We start from the raw sequence: 23,086 nt of genomic DNA on the forward strand, positions 1-23,086 counted from the left end.
AACACCTGTTAATTGAAATGTATTCCTGTTAATTGAAATGCATTCCAGGTGACTACCTCATGAAGATGGTTGAGAGAATGCCAAGAGTGTGCAAAGCTGTCATCAAGGCAAAAGGTGGCTATTTGAAATAAAATAAATAAAATATATTTTGATTTGTTTAACACTTTTTTTGTTACTACATGATTCCATATGTGTTATTTCATAGTTTTGATGTCTTTACTATTATTCTACAATGAAGAAAATAATTAAAATACAGAAAAACCCTGGAATGAGTAGTTCTGCCCAAACTTTTGACTGGTACTGTATATAAATATATATAAAATGTATTTTGTTTTATATATATATATATATATATATATATATATATATATATATAGACAAGTTTTAAGTATCCCATCTAACCATGAACGCAACACCCCCCTGCAAGCCTGGTTTTGCAGCGGTGACGTCACTAGGTCGAGTGAATTGAGGTGGAGGCAGCTACGTGAAAGGAATTGTTTTGAGAAATCAAAGAAAGTACGTGAATTAATTATTTTGCGCTTTTGCTTACGACTCGACTGGTTTGTGGAAACGGTTTATTTTCGTTCTTGTTCGAGTGTGTGTGCTTCGTCAGTCCCCGTTCTCGTTGGAGTGAACACAAAGGTAAGAAAATAATTAACTGAGCGTAAAGTTGGTGTGGTCGCCCCGGGTGATGTTTGTGGCGTGAACTATAGCCTATAGTCGCTGCATTTTATTTTCACAAATGTAGCATTGCGAACCATGACAAGTCAGTGGTTATAAATATTATACACAGAAGCCTATTTATCGTTTGGTACAAGGCCTAGACGTGGACAATATATTCATGGACCATTTTGTCAGAACACTAAACTAAACGTCACTTTCTGATTCTTTCAGTCACTGTGTCGTCGTGTCCACACACTGGCGGTACACCAGTTGTTAGGCTATATGTGCGTTTTTACAGGATTGTTTAAATATGGCTAACGGGAATGCATTATTTGTATTTTTTACATGAAATAATGCACTTATGATTAGAAGTAGGCTGCAATATGCTAGTAGAGTATATCGTGTAAATGTAACATTCAACTCATACAAATGAATCTCTTGTGCTTCGACTGTTTGAAACAAAATATTGTCTGGTTTGCATTGTAGGCTGTTTTTCTTTTAAGAGTTCCTCTTACTTTCAGTTTTGTCAATTTGTGGTTTTCAGGTTTCATCAAGTGGAGAACTGCTAAATGCTATCCCGTAGCCAATAACCTTTTCCCACAATTGGTCTACAATCCAATCAAAACCTAGATTCCCGCACACATCTCATCCGTTGGTTTGAACATTTTGCTTCAACAGCTTCGCTTAGACAATTAAACCATCTTCATTGCAAACCTTTATCACGCATTGAGGAAAATGATATTTTGTTGCCAGAAAAAAAAGGAGCTTCACATTGTAGGCTACGATAGCCAACAGGGATTACATACAGTAGTAACCTGTAGTGCAGTCTGGAAGAATGGTTAATGAACTTCTTTCAAACACAGTCCAGACAAAAGAGCAATGACAGAAACAACTAAAGAAATATAATTTATAATCCACCACTCTTTTGTCTACTAGGCTACTGTTTAGAAATAATCACTCAGCCCAAGGCTGACCTTTATGCAAATGAACTCACTCACACCATCACTCAGCCCAAGGCTGACCTTTATGCAAATGAACTCACTCACACCATCACTCAGCCCAAGGCTGACCTTTATGCAAATGAACTCACTCACACCATCACTCAGCCCAAGGCTGACCTTTATGCAAATGAACACACTCACACCATCACTCAGCCCAAGGCTGACCTTTATGCAAATGAACTCACTCACACCATCACTCAGCCCAAGGCTGACCTTTATGCAAATGAACTCACTCACACCATCACTCAGCCCAAGGCTGACCTTTATGCAAATGAACTCACTCACACCACCACTCCACAGCACCCGTATGTTATTCCATCAGGCTTTCAGAGGTGTGAAGTGGTACCATCAAGAGATATTGTACTTTACAGTCAGGAATTAATCCCATTTTTTTTTACCGGTGCTGCAAATGTCACATAAATGCCAGAACTAACACATTTAGCTCTGTGCTGTGGACAGCAATATGAAACCATTCCACTGATTAACAGACTCATAAGGAAATGTAGCTTATCAGCTTTTTTTTTGTCCTTATCAGATCAGTTTTATGTGATGTGGATGAAGGTTCTGTATCTGGGACAGTCAGCGGGACAGTGGGTCAGGTGTAGTTTTGGGCCGCACCTAGCACATACACCCCTCTGAGAGGTAGGTCACCATGGCAACCCAGTTTTTACGGGACATGGTTGGCTGCCGTTGCAATGACAGGTATGTAAAATGCTAGTTTTGGCACTCTCTGTAGGCTTGTTGTTAAAGGTCCAATGCAGCTGTTTTTAGCTCAATATCAAATCATTTCTGGGTAACAATTATGTACCTTGCTGTCATTGATTTCAAATAAAATGCACTGGGAGAAAAGGGTCAATATCAGGTGATAGCTATATTTATCCGGATACGCATGTTCTTCATTTCATATGGAGCTTGGATATTCTCCGTAATGGGACAGTTTCTACATGCATCCAATCCGGTCCTTAGAAATCTCCCTGCTTCCTTATGAGTCCAGGGAACTATCTGGGATGAGCTCCCTTCAAGACAAGCGCCTGATGCGTGTGCACCCACTTACGTATTTGTAGAATATTTTGATATCGCAATAGGGTATGTTTCAACATGCTGACATATCTAAGCCTTTATACTTAGGCATGAATGAATCCACTTTCGGAAATGTATAATATCTGTAGTCATTATCTGATCATTTATGGATCTGTATATAAAATTAACTTGATTTCAATAAATATCCTTACATGATCTTCACATCTTCAAATGTCTGTTCAAATAGACCAAATCTGACTCGTGATCAGTGTCCAGCCTCCAAATTATTTAACCTTTTTATTTTTATTTAACCTTTATTTAACCAGGAAAAGCCCACTGAGACCCAGAGTCTCTTTTTCAAGGGAGACCTGGCCAAGAAGGTAGCAACAATCAATACATTACATCATTAAAACATACAACACAACATGATCCAGCCTAAAAAAAAAGCATTTACACTCCTCTGTAAGATTTCTATCAATATTTTAAATGAATTCAGTGGCACTAACGTATCTAGATGAAGCATGGATTGTAGACTATTCCATGCCTTTGATGCACAAGAAGAGAAGGTAGTCTTGCCTAATACTGTGAATGTCCTGGGGACTTTAAGTAGCTACCACCTAGCACACCGGGTATGGTAACTGCTGGTGGTGGTGGAGACCAGACTACAGAGGTAAAGAGGGAGTTTACCCAAAGGGCTTTGTAGATGAACACATACAAATGTATCTTTCTGCGCATATAAAGTGAGGTCCAACCTACCATTCGGTACAAGGTGCAATGCTGGGTGAGTGATTTGGCATTTGTAATAAAGCGCTAGGATGCATGATAAACAGAGTCCAGTCTCTGTAAGACAGAGGAGGCTGCATATGCATATACAACAAGTCACCATAATCAATTACAGAGAGAAAAGTGGCCTGAACAAGCTTCTTTCTAGTCATAAGCGGGAAGCAAGCCTTATTACGAAAATAACATTTCAATTTAAGCTTTGTCACAAGATTATCCACATGAACTTTAAATGACAACTTGTCATCCAACCAAATACCTAGGTATTTGTAGGATAACACTTTTTCAATGGATAAGCCACCATATGTGACAATGCTAACCTTTGGCAGAGTTCTAGCTCTGGTAAAGGTCATGCATTTAGACCATAAAGGGAGGCCTGCAGTGACTGAATAGCAGTGTGGAGCTCTTCAACAGCCTGAACCAGAGAATGAGCACATTAATATATAACTGTATCATCTGCATATAGACGCAGCTTTGCTGGTTGCATCCCATTTCCCAAATCATTAATACAAATTGAGAACAACACAGGAGCTAAAATGGAACCCTGAGGCACACCTCTATTAATCTCTAGACAGCTAGACTTGTGATTGTCTGTATATACACATTGTGTTCTGTCAGAAAGATGGTTTCTAAACCAATTTACTGCCCCTTCACTGAGACCAATGTTTCAGAGTCTCGCTAGCAACAATTCATGGTCAACTGAATCAAAGGCCTTTGATAAATCCACCAACAGAGCAGCACAATGTTGCTTTTTATTAAGTGCATTAATGATGTCATTTGCCACTGCCATAGCTGCAGTTTTGGTGCTGTGCCCCGATCTAAAGCCAGACTGAACTGCGCTCAGTATGTTCTTTTCAATTAAGTTTTTTAATTGTGAGTTCACTAGGGATGAATAGATTTTGGCCAGGATAGTGCGTTTAGAGATAGGACAATAGTTATTTATTAGCATCTGAGGTTTCTCCACCTTTTAGCAGTGGGAAGACATAAGCTGATTTCCAAATGCTGGGTATGGAATTGGTCAAGAGACTCAAGTTGAAAATGTGAGCCATAGGTTCAGTAATAATACCAGCTGCTATCTTTAAGAGGTAGGGATCCAGGTTGTCTGGACCTGCAGACTTTTTAGTGTCTATTGCCTTTATTGACCTCAGTATAAGAAACAGAACAGGCTCAAGGTTAAAATGGTTCACATGGGGGACTAAATCATAGTTGACTGTAACAGAGCTGACATTAGAGGCCTGGGCCCCACCATTATCAAAAACTGAACCAGCAAGATATGAAGTGCTTGTTAAAACCCCTACAATATTGTCTTTATTGTCCTTCACTTCATTAGAATCTATCATTAAATGGTCAGGAAGGTCAGAGGATGCATTAGAACCTGACACTGATTTGATTAGCTTCCAGAACTTGGTAGGATTGTTTAGGTTCTCTGTGACTGCATTTAAATAGTCATCTGATTTGGACTTCCTGATCAATCCTGTGCATTTGTTTCTTAGCGCTCTGAAGGAGGCCCAGTCTAGCTTGAGCCCAAGAGATGTCTTTCTAATTCATTCTGCCAAGTTATCTGAAAACCAGGGATTGTCTGGTCTGTGCGGTGCAGACACTAGAGAAGAGAACCCATGATTGAGAGGAATGGGAAGCAGGTGCTTTGCGAGCCTGATAATACATGATCTAAGTGACTTATAGTTGGTATTCAGCAGTCACAAAAGTATGCCTTATTTACTTTGAGGAACTATTCAAATAGTGGTATGGTCAGATAGCATAGGCAGCAGCTCTGTAGGGATGAGGGGATGACTCTGTAGGGATGAGGGGATGACTCTGTAGGGATGAGGGGATGACTCTGTAGGGATGAGGGGACGACTGTAGAGATGAGGGGACGACTGTAGAGATGAGGGGACGACTGTAGAGATGAGGGGACGACGGTAGAGATGAGGGGACGACTCTGTAGGGATGAGGGGACGACTCTGTAGGGATGAGGGGACGACTGTAGAGATGAGGGGACGACTCTGTAGAGATGAGGGGACGACTCTGTAGAGATGAGGGGACGACTCTGTAGAGATGAGGGGACGACTCTGTAGAGATGAGGGGACGACTCTGTAGAGATGAGGGGACGGAATGAAATAGTCATCAGCAATGTGAATAACTGATGATTAATAAGTCATAAGCAGTAATGGGCAGTCAAATGAATTACTTAAATGACTTAAAATCATACAATGTGATTTTCTGGATTTTTGTTTAGATTGTTTAGATTGTGTCTCTCCCAGTTGAAGTGTACCTATGATAGAAATTACAGACCTCTACATGCTTTGTAAGTAGGAAACACTGCCGATTTTGCAGGTTATCAAATACTTGTTCTCCCCACTGTATATATCTAACAGTTCCTCTCTCTTCATATCTGTGTTTCAGATCTCTATATACGTTTCTCTGTCTTGATCTCAGTGTTTCAGATCTTTATGTATGTTTCTCTCTTTCTCCATATCAGTGTTTCAGATCTGTATATATGTTTCTCTCTTTCTCCATCTCAGTGTTTCAGATCTGTATATATGTTTCTCTTTCTCCATATCAGTGTTTCAGCTCTGTATATATGTTTCTCTCTTTCTCCATCTCAGTGTTTCAGATCTGTATATATGTTTCTCTCTTTCTCCATATCAGTGTTTCAGATCTGTATATATGTTTCTCTCTTTCTCCATCTCAGTGTTTCAGATCTGTATATATGTTTCTCTCTTTCTCCATCTCAGTGTTTCAGATCTGTATATATTTCTCTCTTTCTCCATCTCAGTGTTTCAGATCTGTATATATGTTTCTCTCTTTCTCCATCTCAGTGTTTCAGATCTGTATATATGTTTCTCTCTTTCTCCATCTCAGTGTTTCAGATCTGTATATATTTCTCTCTTTCTCCATCTCAGTGTTTCAGATCTGTATATATGTTTCTCTCTTTCTCCATCTCAGTGTTTCAGATCTGTATATATGTTTCTCTCTTTCTCCATCTCAGTGTTTCAGATCTGTATATCTTTAACAGTTTCTTGTTCTCTTTGGAACACTGACCTAAATAGACATGAATGTCTCTCTAAAAAGGCTATAATTATAGTGTTGAAGACTTGGTGGAGCCTTGCAAGCCCATAGCCCATCCCTTGATATTTAGTGGTTTCTCATTCCACTCAAACATATTGTTTTATCAGATGTTATACATTTGACAATTTTCTGACTGGCCATCCTGTAGAAATAGAACATGTGTAATCATCCACATTTATAGCTAGGCTACACAATAAATAGTGACTTCCACTGTGACGTGTAAAACTGACCCAGAATCACCAAGACGTCATCATTACTCATCTGTTGTGCTTTTTGGAGAAAAGAAGCCATGTTGTAAAACCACCCATTCACAACACCACTGATTTGGTAGCACAGTAGCTGGTCCTAAACTCTCTGCTCTTTCTCCTACGGCAAAATGGTAATCTGCCCAATAGAGGACTAGATGTACACAGACGGTTGGAGATAATATTATGTAATGAGGGATGGTAGGTCCAAAGGTTAGCTCATTGTTATTCTCCCTCTATCATGTGGCAGCAGTTACAGGGTAAATCCATTTGAATTCAATCACCTTTTGACTGCACCCCTTTTCGATTTGAACAAAACCTTCCATACGTATTTGCCTGTTGTAGAAGTGCTCAGAAAGTGACTTTTTGGACCTGAATACCAAAACATTCAATAGATAAAGGTGCTCAAAGGGAACCTATTTAGCATAACCCACCATACCATGAGACTTTCATGTCTTCATCCCTGGAAATTATAAACAGTTGAGATTGATATAATTTAAAAGCATACAAAACAGGGTTGTCAAACATTAATAAAAAATAAAAAAATGTTAATACAATTACATTTTCTTTTTTTTTCTATTATCTTAAAGGTCAATGCATATGTTGTACCTTAGACTTGGGGGTGCCACAGGGTTAAATTCTCGGGCCGACTCTTTTCTCTGTATATATCAATGATGTTGCTCTTGCTGCGGGCGATTCCCTGATCCACCTCTATGCAGACGACACCATCTGTAAACTTCCGGCCCGTCCTTGGACACTGTGCTATCTAACCTCCAAACGAGCTTCAATGCCATACAACACTCCTTCCGTGGCCTCCAACTGCTCTTAAACGCTAGTAAAACCAAATGCATGCTTTTCAACTGTTCGCTGCCTGTACCCGCACACCCGACTAGCATCACCACCCTGGATGGTTCCGACCTAGAATACGTGGACATCTATAAGTACCTAGGTGTCTGGCTAGACTAAACTCTCCGTCCAGACTCACATTAAACATCTCCAATCTAAAATCAAATCTAGAGTTGGCTTTCTATTCCGCAACAAAGCCTCCTTCACTCACACCGCCAAACTTACTCTAGTAAAACTGACGATCCTACCGATCCTCGACTTCGGCGATGTCATCTACAAAATAGCTTCCAATACTCTACTCAGCAAACTGGATGCAATTTATCACAGTGCCATCTGTTTTGTTACTAAAGCACCTTATACCACCCACCACTGCGACCTGTATGCTCTATTCGTCGCCAGACCCACTGGCTCCATGTCATCTACAAGTCCATGCTAGGTAAAGCTCTGCCTTATCTCAGTTCACTGGTCACGATGGCAACACCCACCCGTAGCACGCGCTCCAGCAGGTGTATCTCACTGATCATCCCTAAAGCCAACACCTCATTTGGCTGCCTTTCGTTCCAGTTTTCTGCTGCCTGTGACTGGAACGAATTGCAAAAATCGCTGAAGTTGGAGACTTTTATCTCCCTCACCAACTTCAAACATCTGCTATCTGAGCAGCTAACCGATCGCTGCAAGCTGTACATAGTCTATCGGTAAATAGCCCACCCAATTTACCTACCTCATCCCCATACTGTTTATATTTATTTACTTTTCTGCTCTTTTGCACACCAATATCTCTACCTGCACATGACCATCTGATCATTTATCACTCCAGTGTTAATCTGCTAAATTGTAATTATTCGCCTACCTCCTCATGCCTTTTGCACACAATGTATATAGACTCTTTTTTTTCTTCTTTTCTACTGTGTTATTGACTTGTTAATTGTTTACTCCATGTGTAACTCTGTGTTGTCTGGTCACACTGCTATGCTTTATCTTGGCCAGGTCGCAGTTGCAAATGAGAACTTGTTCTCAACTAGCCTACCTGGTTAAATATAGGTGAAATAAAAAATAAATAAAATAAAGACCTTATTTTACATAATCTGAGGTGTGACCTCCATCGGTTGAGACACAACTTCCTCTTGAATACAGGGTGGGTGTCATGTTTTGGCTGATAAGTGCTAAAGTGGGAATAAAACGGACATTTAAAATGGTACCACAAAGATGGTTGGAGGTTCACACATCAGAGAATGTTGACTTGAATGTGAATCTGTTTTAAATGATACTGTCAATCCTCCGTAGGAAACCTATTGAAATCGTATGGATGAGAATAGACATAACATCTTTATGGGGGAGAGCCACATATATCTCTGCATACACATTGCAATCCTACTTCTAGTGAGAGCAAATGTTGAAGAGATGCATGTCATTTTAGGCACACGGTACATGATCAGCAAAAACGTCCCTTCCAGCTTGGCACTCTTTAAGAGTTATCCGACACGGACAGTCCAAGGAGACTTTGTCCTCTGGCTGACCCTTCTATTTCTGCCCATCAGAGATGATTCTACAGCCTTTTCTTTCTCCATTTCATTACACGGTGTACCAGCTCTCCCATTTTTCCTCACTCACTCTCGTTCTCTTTCTCACTAATTTTAAGCCTTTTATCTCACTTCTGTCTCAACGCTCCCATCCTCCCTTCCCTCTCTCTCAGGTCCTCACTCCACTTGCAGCCAACAACTGAACCAACAGTCTGTCAGCTCAGCTCCAACAGACTAGTGTCACCACTGGGCACCCAGCCTAATCCTGTTCTGGGCTGCAGATACGGACAGAGAGGGGGACAGATAGAGGGGAGGGGGAGATGGCACTGGTACATTGGTATGTCTCTTTCATGGACCATCCACTCCCTGTCCACAAGCACTGACCCCAGCCCCATATGGTTCCGTAAGGCCCTTAAAACAGGCGAGATGGAGGACGTGGGGAAGAGAAGGGACTATGTTTCAGTGACTCTCATCCAATCAGTTAACTCAGTTCATCATGAAATACAGCTCCAGTGTATAGCTTTAGACACTCCACAGGGCTGGGACCAGGGGGTGGGGGGGAGCTGGGACCAGGGGGTGGGGGGGGAGCTGGGACCAGGGGGTGGGGGGGGAGCTGGGACCAGGGGGTGGGGGGGGGAGCTGGGACCAGGGGGGGGGGGGGGGGCTGGGACCACGGGGGGGGGGGGGGGCTGGGACCAGGGGGCAGGATTTCTGTTGGGACTATGAGTTCACACCACTGCCACTCTCCCTCTTTCTCCCCTTCCTCACTTCACTCTCTCCCCCCAGACAGACAAAAGAACCCTCAGAAGTGCTCGTTAAAGAGTAATTAAGGGGTACCAGTGTTACGCCCCCAGAGGCGTCAGGCGCAGCAGTCATATGTTAGTGCAAGGCTAAAGCAGCCAGTCACAGAGAGCAGGCGTGTTGCCAGCAGTATCATGACGCCGTGATTCCCTCTCTGCCTCCTGGCTTCAGTCATGTTCAGATAACCCATATTGCCAGGGTGTTCTGAGGAGAGGTTAAACCCTCATGGAGCTGGACTGCCATTGTGGAGAGAGTGGGATGGGAGAGAGAAGTAGGTTTGGGCGGTATCTAGATTGTCATACCGGGATATACGGTAATACCGGCTCTGAATACAAGGGGTGATTATTTTCAAACCCCGGTGAGTTTATGTGATCCGAAAGTTAGCAATGCTAACAAGCACATTTAAATCCCATATAGAATGCTAATGAGTGCATTGTGAACATTTTAATAGTCTCTGATCTAAAGTGTTTGGAGGACAGACAACCCATCTCAAAGTTATAAGTAAAAAAAAAAATGCTACTCACAGTTTTCTGTACACACGAAACAAATATTAGACAGCAAGGCTCTTGATCCAGGAGGGGATTCTCTGATGTTACCTTGCGAAGATTGATTTTGGAAGAAGTTAGTTATCTAGCTATGTGGTTAACTAGCTACTTAATTAGCTAATCAAATGCACACTTGCAAAGCACAACCTGTGGTGTACTTCATTAGCATCGAATAGCCCCTGCGATATTAAACTTTTCAGGGAAGTTAGGAACCAATATACACAGGCAGTTAAGGAAAGCAAAGGCTAGTTTTTTCAAACAGAAATTTACATCCTGTAGCACAAACTCCAAAAGGTTCTGGGACACTAAAGTCCATGGAGAATAAAAGCACATTTCCAGCTGCCCACTGCACTGAGGCTAGGAAACACTGTCACCACCGATAAATCCACAATAATTGACAATTTCAATAAGAAGTTTTCTACGGCTGGCCATGCTTTCCACCTGGCTACCCCTACCCCGGTTAACAGCCCTGCACCCCCCACAGCAACTTGCCCAAGCCTCAACCATTTCTCCTTTACCCAAATCCATATAGCCAATGTTCTGAAAGAGCTGCAAAATCTGGACCTCTACAAATCAGCCGGGCTAGACAATCTGGACCCTCTTTCTAAAATGATCCGCCGCAATTGTTGCAAACCTTATTACTAGCCTGTTGAACCTCTCTTTCATATCGTCTGAGATTCCCGAAAGATTGGAAAGCTGCCGCGGTCATCCTCCTCTTCAAAGGGAGTGACACTCTAGACCCAAACTGTTACAGACCTATATCTATCCTGCCCTGTCTAGGGTCTTTGAAAGCCAAGTTAACAAACAGATCACCAACCATTTCGTACCTTCTCCGCTATGGAATCTGGTTTCCGAGCTGGTCATGCACCTCAGCCACGCTTAAGGTCCTAAACAATATCATAACCGCCATCGATAAAAGACAGTATTGTGCAGCTGTATTCATCGACCTGGCCAAGGCTTTCGACTCTGTCAATCACCACATTCTTATCGGCAGACTCAACAGCCTTGGTTTCTCAAATGACTGCCTTCCCTGGTTCACCAACTACTTCTCAGAAAGAGTTCAGTGTGTCAAATCGGAGGGCCTGTTGTCCGGACCTCTGGCAGTCTATGGGGGTGGCACAGGGTTCAATTCTCGGGCCGACTCTTTTTCTCTGTATACATCAATGATGTCGCTCTTGCTGCTGGTGATTCTCTGATCCACCTCTATGCAGACAACTCTCCTTCCGTGGCCTCCAACTGCTCTTAATTGCAAGTTAAACTAAATGCATACTCTTCAACCGATCGCTGCCCGCACCTGCCTGCCCGTCCAGCATCACTACTCTGGACGGTTCTGACTTAGAATATGTGGACAACAACAAATACCTAGGTGTCTGGTTAGACTGTAAACTCTCCTTCCAGACTCATATTAAACATCTCCAATAAATGGAAACCAAGAATTGGCTTCCTATTTCGCAACAAAGAATCCTTCACTCATGCTGCCAATCACACCCTTGTAAAACGGACTATCCTGCCGATCCTTGACTTTGGCGATGTCATTTACAAAATAGCCTCCAACACTCTGGATGCAGTCTATCACAGTGCCATAATTTTGTCACCAAAGCCCCATATACTACCCACCACTGTGACCTGTATGCTCTCGTTGGCTGGCCCTCGCTTCATATTCGTCGCCAAACCCACTGGCTCCAGGTAATCTATAAGTCTTTGCTAGGTAAAGCCCTGCCTTATATCAGCTCACTGGTCACCATAGCAGCACCCACCCGTAGCACACGCTCCAGCCGGTATATTTCACTGGTCATCCCCAAAGCCAATTGCGGGATCAAATCCCCAGCTGACAAGGTAAAAATCTGTCATTCTGCCCCTGAACAAGGCAGTTAACCCACTGTTCCCTGGTAGGCCGTCATTGTAAATAAGAATTTGTTCTTAACTGACTTACCTAGTTAAATAAATAACTTGATCACATGTTGCGTGCTGCGTAACAGTGAGTTACTAGCAAGGCTCCGGTCTCGTTGTTGTGTGCCTGGGGACTTCGATCTGCTTTCTCTTAACGAATTGCACAAGTTGACTGCAGGTATGTCCTTAAAAAGTAGTTACAAATATTCAAATGGATAAAAAAAAATAAAAAAACGGTATGGAGAGAGAATCAACTACTTCCCCATTACTGTGTAAGATGTGTTCCTCTGTCCATGCATGGCTCACATAGCCCTGATGGTGACACAGCTCTCACGGTCAGAGGTTGCTGCTATATCCTAACCTATCCCTGATCTTTTCTCTGGTAAGACTGGTAGAACTACCCTATAGGACTAGATTACAGTTTTAAAATACTACCTTATAATATCAATGGAGCCCCTAGAGATTTCCACCAGTTAGGACTGTGCTTTTAACAGTTTAGAATGTGTCTCTTAGGCCACTGAGAAGTTCTGACTGAACTACCCAATCACCCATCTCGGCATCGCTCTAGCTAGAGGAAACCTTGAGCTGTGATGTGCTATTTAACATCACCTGTCAATCAATTAATATAATATGCCTTCTGTGTGTAATTGTTCATCATCCGAGTTCATAGTGTGTCATTGGTTAAAGCAGTTACTGATTTATCACGTATCACATTTCCTCTGGATTGGTCTCAATGGGTTAGTGTCAAAGAACCCCTTTTCACCCCTCTATTAGTACCCACCAATACTGCAGTGTGCCGCAGTGTTAATTCACACACACACACAGAGGGTGCACTATGAAACTGTTTTATTTATGAGATGGGTGGCTTAAGGGTGACTGGGGTCCTAACAAGATTACCAGGGCCAAACAAATACATGGCTACGCACAAGCAGATGCCTGTTGAATGTTGGTGTTTTGTGTGGAAGGAGTGACATCAGCATTCTGCCTGTTTGGGAAAATAGAAACACTTCTGTTGCCTAGCGATGGGTTGTTTTGGCTTCCATTTTCTAAAAGAACATATATTTTATTTGGTGTTGGTGTGTGTCAATGTGTCATAGTTGGTAGTGTCAGGAGGTTTGTCCTGACCAAGAAAATGTTAGGCTCACACACACGCACACACTGGTTAATGCTGTGTCAGCCGGTCGTGACCGTGTGATTTTTAGTCTTGGGCCAGAGATGATCCTATTCACACAGGCTGCTTTCTCCTCTGATTGTGCGTCAACCTTACTTCCTGGGGCTGGGAGCATTGTCACGACGTCAGAGCAGGGCTTATATAACACAAGCATGCTTGGGCAAGGCAAGCAGGAGAGAAGTGACTCACCCCCAGCATATACCTGCAGCACACCAGGCCAAAGGCCATGGCAACCACATTGACTGTCTCTCTCTGTGTGTAGAGGGGGAGGGAGAGAGAGAGAAAAATAAGCAGTCTTGTGGTATGCCAATGACCAGCAGGTGGGTATGGTAGTGTAATGAAGTAAACCCACTTTTTTCACTCCAAATAGTTCTCTCTTCACATTCTGTCTTTCTCATTCTCCCTGTACTGTCACTCTGGTGCCATTGGGTTGCTCTTCATCAAAGAGAATAATTCAGCTATTCAGAGCAGCTGTGGAGGAGAGAAGAGCAGGAGGTACAAAGAGAAGGTTAAGCACACGGTGAAACAGCACTTCATATTACTGGAGAAAGAAGAGGGCCAGAGTAAGAGAGAACAAGAGACAATTTTTACTTACCATTATGGAGTCTCTCATTTGCATATGTAGCGATTTTGGTTAAGTTAGCATCGAGCAGTGATGTCTACTTCCTGAGACCTTGAAGTACAGGTGCCAGGACTCATGAATGCTTTGGCTTGTCAGATGTACAGAAATCGACTCCGTTACACATGCTAATCTGAATTTCCTGAAGCCAGCCTGGGAGACACAGCCAAGAGAATCTCATCCACATGTTATGCTCATGTTATGCTCTGGTTCTTGACACCTACGGTGACTGCACAACACCATGTCTGTGTAGGCAAAGCTCTCCTCTCTCCTCACTCTCACTCACTCACAATATAGTTTATGTAGTAGAGAATAGGCCCCAGAGACGTCTTCAACCCTCTCCTGTCATAGTACCAGCCCCAGAGACGTCTTCAACCCTCTCCTGTCATAGTACCAGCCCCAGAGACGTCTTCAACCCTCTCCTGTCATAGTACCAGCCCCAGGGACCCACTTAAATTATTAATTTCATTGCAAAAGACTTTATAAGGTTAAAGATAATGATTAAGTAATTCTACCCGGAAATGTAACCATTAGGGATTATAGGTTATGTAGCATATATAAGGAATAATGAAAATGTTAAACATAAGTCCAACTAGGTTGGACTGGGGAAGAGAGAAATGTATGTTTGTGCCTAAAGAAAACACAGAGAACAATTAAACTGTGTTTGAACCGACCTGGCTAGAACTCTGAGAAAAGTACGATAGGACAGGGAGTACCCCTCCAGGTTCCCCTAATCTGGGGGGAATGGAACTGTCAAACCGTGGTGAGAATTCTGGAGAAGATAGCTCTCCTAATGTTAGTGTGCATGTGTGTGCGTAAGTAAGGAGAATGGTATAAAATGAATGTCTTTGTATATGAACTGAAGAGCTCTCGTGAATGAACATTGATTTTACTTTTCTAAGCTGGGAATTCAGTCTTTTTCATTTAAACCAGAACTTTACCAACTCTGGGTTGCAGACCGATTAGAATAATTTAAATGTATGAAAATTGATAACAAAATTCCATGTAATTTGATGATGCAGAAGTAGCAACACAAGGATATAACATCTATAGAAGAGACAGGAATGCTTATAGGGGAGGTGTTGCTGTATCTATTCAGAGCCATATCCCTGTAATGCTTAGAGAATATCTTATTTCGAGTGTTATTGAAGTGTTGTGGTTGCAGGTTCACTTGGCACATCTAAAGCCTTTTCTTTTTGGGATGTTGCTATTGGACACCAAGTGCTAACAGTCTGTATCTAAATAATATCTGTGAAATGCTTGACAGTGTATGTGACGTAAACAGGTCTACTTTCTTGGGGACCTGAATAAGTTGTGCACTCAAAAGGAAGCTTCTCACTGTAACCAGTGCCTTTAATCTGGATAAGGTTAGTAATCAATTTACCAGCGTGTTTACAAACAGTACAGGAACAAGATTTAACTAAGGGTGATTGTTTAAATAAAATAAATAAGTAAACTTCGTTTGGCTGCAGGGGCAGTATTGAGTCGCTTGGATGAAAGGTGCCCAGAGTAAACAGCCTGCTCCTCAGTACCAGTTGCTAATATATGCATATTAATATTAGTATTGGATAGAAAACACTCTGAAGTTTCTAAAACTGTTTGAATGATGTCTGTGAGTATAACAGAACTCATATGGCAGGCAAAAACCTGAGAAGAAATCCAAACGGGAAGTGAGAAATCACGTTGGTCGATTTTCAACCCAGCCCCTATTAAATTCACCGTGGGATATGGATGAAGTTGCACTTCCTAGGGCTTCCACTAGATGTCAACCGTCTTCAGAAACTTGAATGAGGCTTCTACTGTGTTGTGGGGCTGAATGGGAGCTGAATGAGCCAGGTGTCTGGCAGAGAACCAAGGGCTGGTCACACTCAATTCACATGATAGCGACCTGCGTTCCATGGCTTCTCTACACACAAAGGAATTCTCCGGTTGGAACTTTATTTAAGATTTATGATAGCAACACCCTAAAGATTGATTCTATACTTAGTTTGACAAGTTTCTTCGACCTGTAATATAACTTTTTGAAGTTTTCGTAAGACGTTCGGATGGACCTGCACGAGCGTTTGAATTTGTGTTCTAAACACGCTAACAAAAGTAGCTACTTGGACATAAATAATGGACATTATCGAACAAATCAAGCATTTATTGTGGAACTAGGATTCCTGGGAGTGCATTCTGATGAAGATCATCAAAGGTAAGGGAATATTTATAATGTTCTGATTTCTGTTGACTCCAACATGGCAGATAATTGTATTTATTTTCTGAGCGCCGTCTCAGATTATTGCATCGTTTGGTTTTTCCGTTAAGTAAAATAAATAAATAATAATCTGATACAGCGGTTGCATTAGGAGAGGTATATCTATAATTCCATGTGTATAACTTGTATTTTCATCTACATTTATGATGAGTATTTCTGTTGAATTGATGTGGCTATGCAAAATCACTGGATGTTTTTGGAACTAGTGAACGACAAGAGTACCTTTTTAAAAACGGTATAAGATACTCCATATACCCATCACCAACCCCAGCTAATGAAGTCTCTGAAACCCTTAACAAATGGTTGCAGTCTGTTTTGGAATGCGTCGCCAATAATTAACTGGTCCTGGACATCTCTCAAACTAAGAGCATTGTATTTGGAACAAATCGCTCCTTAAGTTCTAGACCTCGGCTGAATCTGGTAATGAATGGTGTGGCAGAACAAGTTGAGACTAAATTACTTGGTGTTACCTTAGATTGTAAATTGTCATGGTCAAAACATATAGATTCATTGGTTACTTCCGGTTACTTGCGGCGCCGACAGAGATGGCCGCCTCGGAAACTATGCAGTTTTAAAAAATTTTATTACGTGTTATTTCTTACATTAGTACCCCAGGTCATCTTAGGTTTCATTACATACAGTCGAGAAGAACTACTGAATATAAGAGCAGCGTCAACTCACCATCAGTATGACCAAGAATATGACTTTCGCGAAGCGGATCCTGTGTTCTGCATTTCACCCAGGACAACGGAATGGATCCCAGCCGGCGACCCAAAAAAAACGACTTCGTAAAAGAGGGAAACGTAGCGGTCTTCTGGTCAGACTCCGGAGACGGGCACATCGTGCACCACTCCCCAGTATACTTCTCGCCAATGTCCAGTCTCTTGACAACAAGGTTGATGAAATCCGAGCACGGGTAGCATTCCAGAGGGACATCAGAGACTGTAACGTTCTTTGCTTTCAAATGGAATTGTTAGTTAGATTACTTGTTGGTTATTACTGCATTGTCGGAACTAGAAGCACAAGCATTTCGCTACGCTCGCATTAATATCTGCTAACCATGTGTATGTGACAAATAAAATTTGATTTGATTTGGTTGTAAAGATTAGAAGTCTGTCCGTAGAAGTGAGGCTGTGCTTTTTTGACGCCACACTCAAAAGCAAGTCCGGCAGGCTCTAGTTTTGTCATATCTTGATTATTGTCCAGTTGAGTGCTGCAAAGAAATACCTAGTTAAACTACAGGTGAACCAGAACAGTGGCACGTCTTGCTCTTCATTGTAATCAAAGGGATAATTTAGATACTATGCATGCCAGTCTCTTTGCTAAGAGTTGAGGAGAGGGACTGCATCACTTGTTTTTATAAGAAACGTTAATCTTTTCAGTCCTCACATCCAGAACAAATTCAAGAAAGCGTACAGTATTATATAGAGACATTATTGTATGGAACTCCCTTCCATCTCATATTGCTCAAATGAACAGAAAACCTGGTTTTAAAATACCCCAGATAAAGCAACAACTCAAGGCACAACGCCTCTCCCCTATTTGACCTAGATAGTTTGTGTGTACATGTTGATATGTAGGCTACATGTGCCTTTTTTTAAATCGACGTAGTTCTGTCCTTGAGCTGTTCTTGTCAAATTAACTTCTGTTCTTTTCTATTAATGTTCTGTATTATGTCATGTTCTGTGTTGGACCCCAGGAAGAGTAGCTGCTGCTTTCGCCAACAGCTAATGGGGGATGCTAATCAAATACCAACCCTCGCCTATCATAGTACCAGCCCTAGAGACCTCTTCAACCCTCGCCTATGATAGTACCAGCCCTAGAGACCTCTTCAACCCTCGCCTATGATAGTACCAGCCCTAGAGACCTCTTCAACCCTCGCCTATCATAGTACCAGCCCTAGAGACCTCTTCAACCCTCGCCTATCATAGTACCAGCCCTAGAGACCTCTTCAACCCTCGCCTATGATAGTACCAGCCCTAGAGACCTCTTCAACCCTCGCCTATCATAGTACCAGCCCTAGAGACCTCTTCAACCCTCGCCTATCATAGTACCAGCCCTAGAGACCTCTTCAACCCTCTCCCATCTATCCTCCTCCACCTCTTAAAATCACCACACACACACTGCTGCATCTGGTCTCCCAGGTGTGCACAGCACTGGGACTAGTGAGAGAAACCAGAGTGAACTAGAGTTTGTTTGTTGCATCTGAAGCTAAATCTATATCCACATTGATTGATTCTGGGGTTCAGACTATGGTTTCTTCCTTCTATACACGTGTGTGTGTGTGTGTGTGTGTGTGTGTGTGTGTGTGTGTGTGTTCAATTCACCTGGCATTGTGGGTGTCATTTGTGTTGAGTGACATAGTTAGGAGCTCTACTGCTAAATCAGAGATCCATGCATCACGTGTTTGTTTTGACGGGTGTTTTAGCAGCCAGTGACTGTGAAAAGGACACATCCTGACCTGTAGGGAATTGGAGGTTAAACATTAGCTGAGGGGAACCTGCAGGCAACTGCAGACCAGTGGCATCACATTTCCTCTGTGTGCTGAGTGTGTACAGTATGAGCAGTCTGCAGCCCCCCTGAGCTTAGCCCTCTGAGCTAACGGTGGTGCTTACACCAGCAGATCTCTGTTCTACTCCACGGTTTCTTTTCCATTCCTATATACCTGAGGGGTGTGCAGCGTGTGTGATCAACATGGCCAGTAATCGTCTCGATGTTCAAGGGATGGGTTTTCCATAGGGCATGATTTCCTCCCATGTTTCCATCATTCTCTTCTGGGTATGTGTTTGTCTTTATCTCAGGGTATCTCATCAGAATATTCTCAGGGCTAATCCTGTGGTGACATGGTGCCTTGTGCAGGGATGAAAACCTTTCGGTGATATTCGCCGTTTTGATCACAATTGGTCATCTATTTGAATTGTGAAGATCCATAAAAAACGTGTGTGGGGTCTGACAAAGTACGCAGACGCAGAGTGTATCACCCCATTGAGCTATATAAGAGGTGCAAACGGAATGTCTTCCTGGGACAATCTCAATACTCGTGTCCTCCACACCTTCTCAAAACACATTGGAGGAGAAGGTCAGAGGGACAGAACTCTGGTTTTCTCATCCAATGGGTTTTGAGGAGAGCGGACGCAAAGGAGTATGCCGTTGATATTCTCCCACTATATGCTCACTAACCTTACCTTCTCTGGCGGCTGTGTCATCACGCACTCCACGCAACAAACTGTTCCTGACTGGGAAATTTGGAATGCAACTCGAGGTAAGCAACCTGTTTTTGAAATAATTATACGGTTATAGTTGATCAGAAACAAATTATAGTTGCATTTGTTTCAATAGTGCAAATGATTAACGTTAGCTAGCTACGTTAGCATCTAAACTGCCAAGCTAACATGACCTATAATCTCCGAGTTGGGAACCTGATGTCAGATATGTCATATCAGTGCTTCCAATAATATCATGTGACAGCTGTGAGCAGCCAGCCGCATCCCCTAACCAGCCATTAGTCTACTCAGCCACTTCTCTCCAGACCCAGCGCCAGGATAAAGTTTCTAAGGGGGCAGTTGAAATCGGTGAGGGGGCACATTTTTGGGGAGTTCTTGCATTGGAATTATATTGAATTTTGCTTATGCTAGAACACAAAATTCAAATGCCGACACTGAGACCATTGAGTGTTTTTGAAGTGAATCTCTGCTTCGCTGTATCATCAGAATGGACAGTGCCCTACACACTAAATCAAGGCCGTTTTGGTAATGAATATAGGCTATAGGATAGGCTGTTTGTAATAGGTGAATTACCCTTTTTATGTGAATGCAGCTGTACACACAACTGTCTTACCAAAATAATGCAAACTAAATGCTGAAAGTAGTAGCCTAGTTATTCATGCATGTTAACAAAAACACTGAATAGCAGTTTGGCTTAGAATACTGATACGACTGCGAACGCAAACAAATGAATGTGAACAGAACAAAACAGCGGTACCAAGTAGGCTCAGTAAACACACTACCAGATGGATAAAGACATGACACAATCTATATTTAGACCAGTGATATTAACAGTAAACACAATATCAGATGGATAAAGGCATGACACAATCTATATTTAGACCAGTGATATTAACCGTAAACTAAAGTTGAATAGAGATCCAAATAATGAAAACACAGAATTGAGCCATGTCAGCATACCATAAACATGTTTCCTGAGTATTGAGATGATTCAAATATGTATTATGTACTTGTTGTTATATGCAACTGTATTACCTTTCTGGACTGTCACTAGTTATCATCCCTGCTTGTGGGAGGCACTATGATTGTTGGTGTGTTTATGTCTGTGTGCCATTGATACACTTCAGATGTCCATTACTCTAAGTTACATTCAAACACATGACCTTAAGCAACCTAAGGAAATGGGCATCTGGTGTGGCAGATGTATTTGAGTTGGGGAGAACCCAAAATATTTTACGCTACCCCTTTTTTCGTGATATCCAATTGGTCCCATCGCCGCAACTCCCATAAGGACTTGGGAGAGGCAAAGGTCGAGCCATGCGTCCTCCGAAACAACCCTGCCAAGCCGCACTGCTTCTTGACACAACCTGGAAGCCAGACTCCCTAATGTGTTGGAGGAAACACCGTACAACTGGCGACCGTGTCAGCGTGCATGAACCCGGCCCGTCAAAGGAAACATGCTAGCACCCGGCTAGGCAATGCGGATGCTCCAGGATCCATGTTAGCCCCAGCTGGTTGTGCCACAGAACCCTCTCCAGTACTGTAACTGACACCAACATAAAGGACAGTTTGCAGAAGTACAGTCATTGTGAATGAGGATTGTCTTGGATTTGCCTGGGTGGAGAGACACTGCTTTAGCCCACAGCCATGTGTGTTGTATTTCACCCTTTGGTTGACAATATGGCTGATTTACATTGGCACTCTGACAAACACACACACACACACGTACGTGTTCACCTCAGCATTACCCTCACTCTTCCAGACGGTGCTAAACAAACTGAGCTGTACATCAAAGCTCTTGTTTTCTGTGCTTTGTATTGTGTGCCCAGGGACATGGAGGAAGAGACCATGCTGCCATCTCTCCTGGGGTAACATAGAGAATACATGATTAATTAACACTGTAGTCTGGTACACTTCCGTTGAAGTGGTGAGAGATAAACAAAGGGAAGAGAAAAACATGCCAGTCACAAAACGATGGTAGTACAATAGGAACCTGAGCGAGTCAAAGGTCACATCTAGAGACAGCAGGTGCAGTAGAGATACTCTTAATGATTGGCTATAAAAAGCAAACTGACATTTACTCCTGAGGTGCTGACCTGTTGCACCCTCTACAACCACTGTGATTATTATTATTTGACCCTGCTGGTCATTTATGAACATTTGAACATCTTAGCCATGTTCTGTTATCTTCACCTGGCACAGCCAGAAGAGGACTGGCCACCCCTCATAGCCTGGTTACTCTCTAGGTTTCTTCCTAGGTTTTGGCCTTTCTAGGGAGTTTTTCCTAGCCACCGTGCTTCTACACCTGCATTGCTTGCTGTTTGGAGTTTTTAGGCTGGGTTTCTGTACAGCACTTTGATATATCAGCTGACGTACGAAGGGCTATATAAATACATTTGATTTGAGTAAGTTAGCCCAAGAAGAGGGAGGGATTAAGATGGTCCTGGGACAGACTACATAAAATAGGACACTTACTCCAACGCCTATTGCTCCAGTACCTATTGCTTGACAACATTTTAAATCTAGACAGATTTCAAGCCAACTCCATCTTGTAATATGTGAGTGTCCAGGCATTTTATTCTACTACACAATTTTACCTCACTTTGTTGCAGTCTGACCTGTGTGTGTGTGTGTGTGTGTGTGTGTGTGTGTGTGTGTGTGTGTGACCACCACGCCAACCGTAACCATGGAAACTCACTAAACGATGTCTCTCCCACTCGGGGGAAGGGAAAGAAATGACAGAACCAGAGTGAAAGTGAGAAATTGCTTGAAAATTTGGGAGTGAATGGAGTAAAGACTGAATGGAGAAAGATAGGAATTCAGTTTGTTTTAGTGAAGCTGGACATGTGAAAGCACTGTCCAAGGCAGCTGACCGGGACTGGGTGGACCCAAGACGCTGCCTACTCTTCTCTATGGGTGGAGAAGATGATGGAGAGGACAGTGATACTGTCTGAAAATAATGACCTCCCTGCTTTCTGAAGCACTGAGGGTGGAGGGCTGTCGCAGAAACCTCAACTATATATATTTCAGAAACGTTTACACTGCACATTCAAATGTAGTCTTTTAGCTTTGATGTATAACATTTGTAGAAATGCCATTTTTCTGGTGCTGAAGAGAAGGACATGTAGAGCAGGTGTTTCTTAATCGTGTTCCTGGGGACCCAACGGGTGCATGGTCTTTCCATAGCACTTCCTACCTGAATCCATGAATCAACTCCTCAAACCTTTAATTAGTGATATCAGATGTTTGTCCCCAGGACCAGGATTAAGAAACACCTGGCATAGAGTATGGTTATTTCAGTCTTAGCGCTTACTTATGCTCTCAGTCCATTTGGCTGTACAGGCTTTTGTCAGCGATATGGTTTAATCACAGTAGCTTTGATCAGGACTTACAATAGCTTAACTCGATAAGTCCCTCTTCCTGTTGTATTTTATC

General features: G+C 42.5%; 1 protein-coding gene across 3 annotated transcripts in view; it reads left to right on the plus strand.

The window, feature by feature from the left end:
• The first annotated feature begins 375 nt into the window (after positions 1–375).
• Positions 376–23,086, plus strand: part of LOC109870396 (cytoplasmic protein NCK2-like) — a 47,176-nt gene continuing 24,465 nt past the window's right edge. The window contains exon 1 of one of the 3 annotated variants that reach the window (XM_020460905.2): positions 376–516. The gene's annotated coding sequence lies outside the window, so the exon portion shown is untranslated. Of the gene's footprint in view, positions 643–2,204; positions 2,367–23,086 lie in introns of those variants that run through there. The other 2 variants (XM_020460889.2, XM_020460897.2) reach the window with 2 other exon arrangements.

The sequence above is a fragment of the Oncorhynchus kisutch genome, linkage group LG2 (assembly GCF_002021735.2).
Source record: "Oncorhynchus kisutch isolate 150728-3 linkage group LG2, Okis_V2, whole genome shotgun sequence".
NCBI classification, from domain to species: Eukaryota; Metazoa; Chordata; class Actinopteri; order Salmoniformes; family Salmonidae; genus Oncorhynchus; species Oncorhynchus kisutch.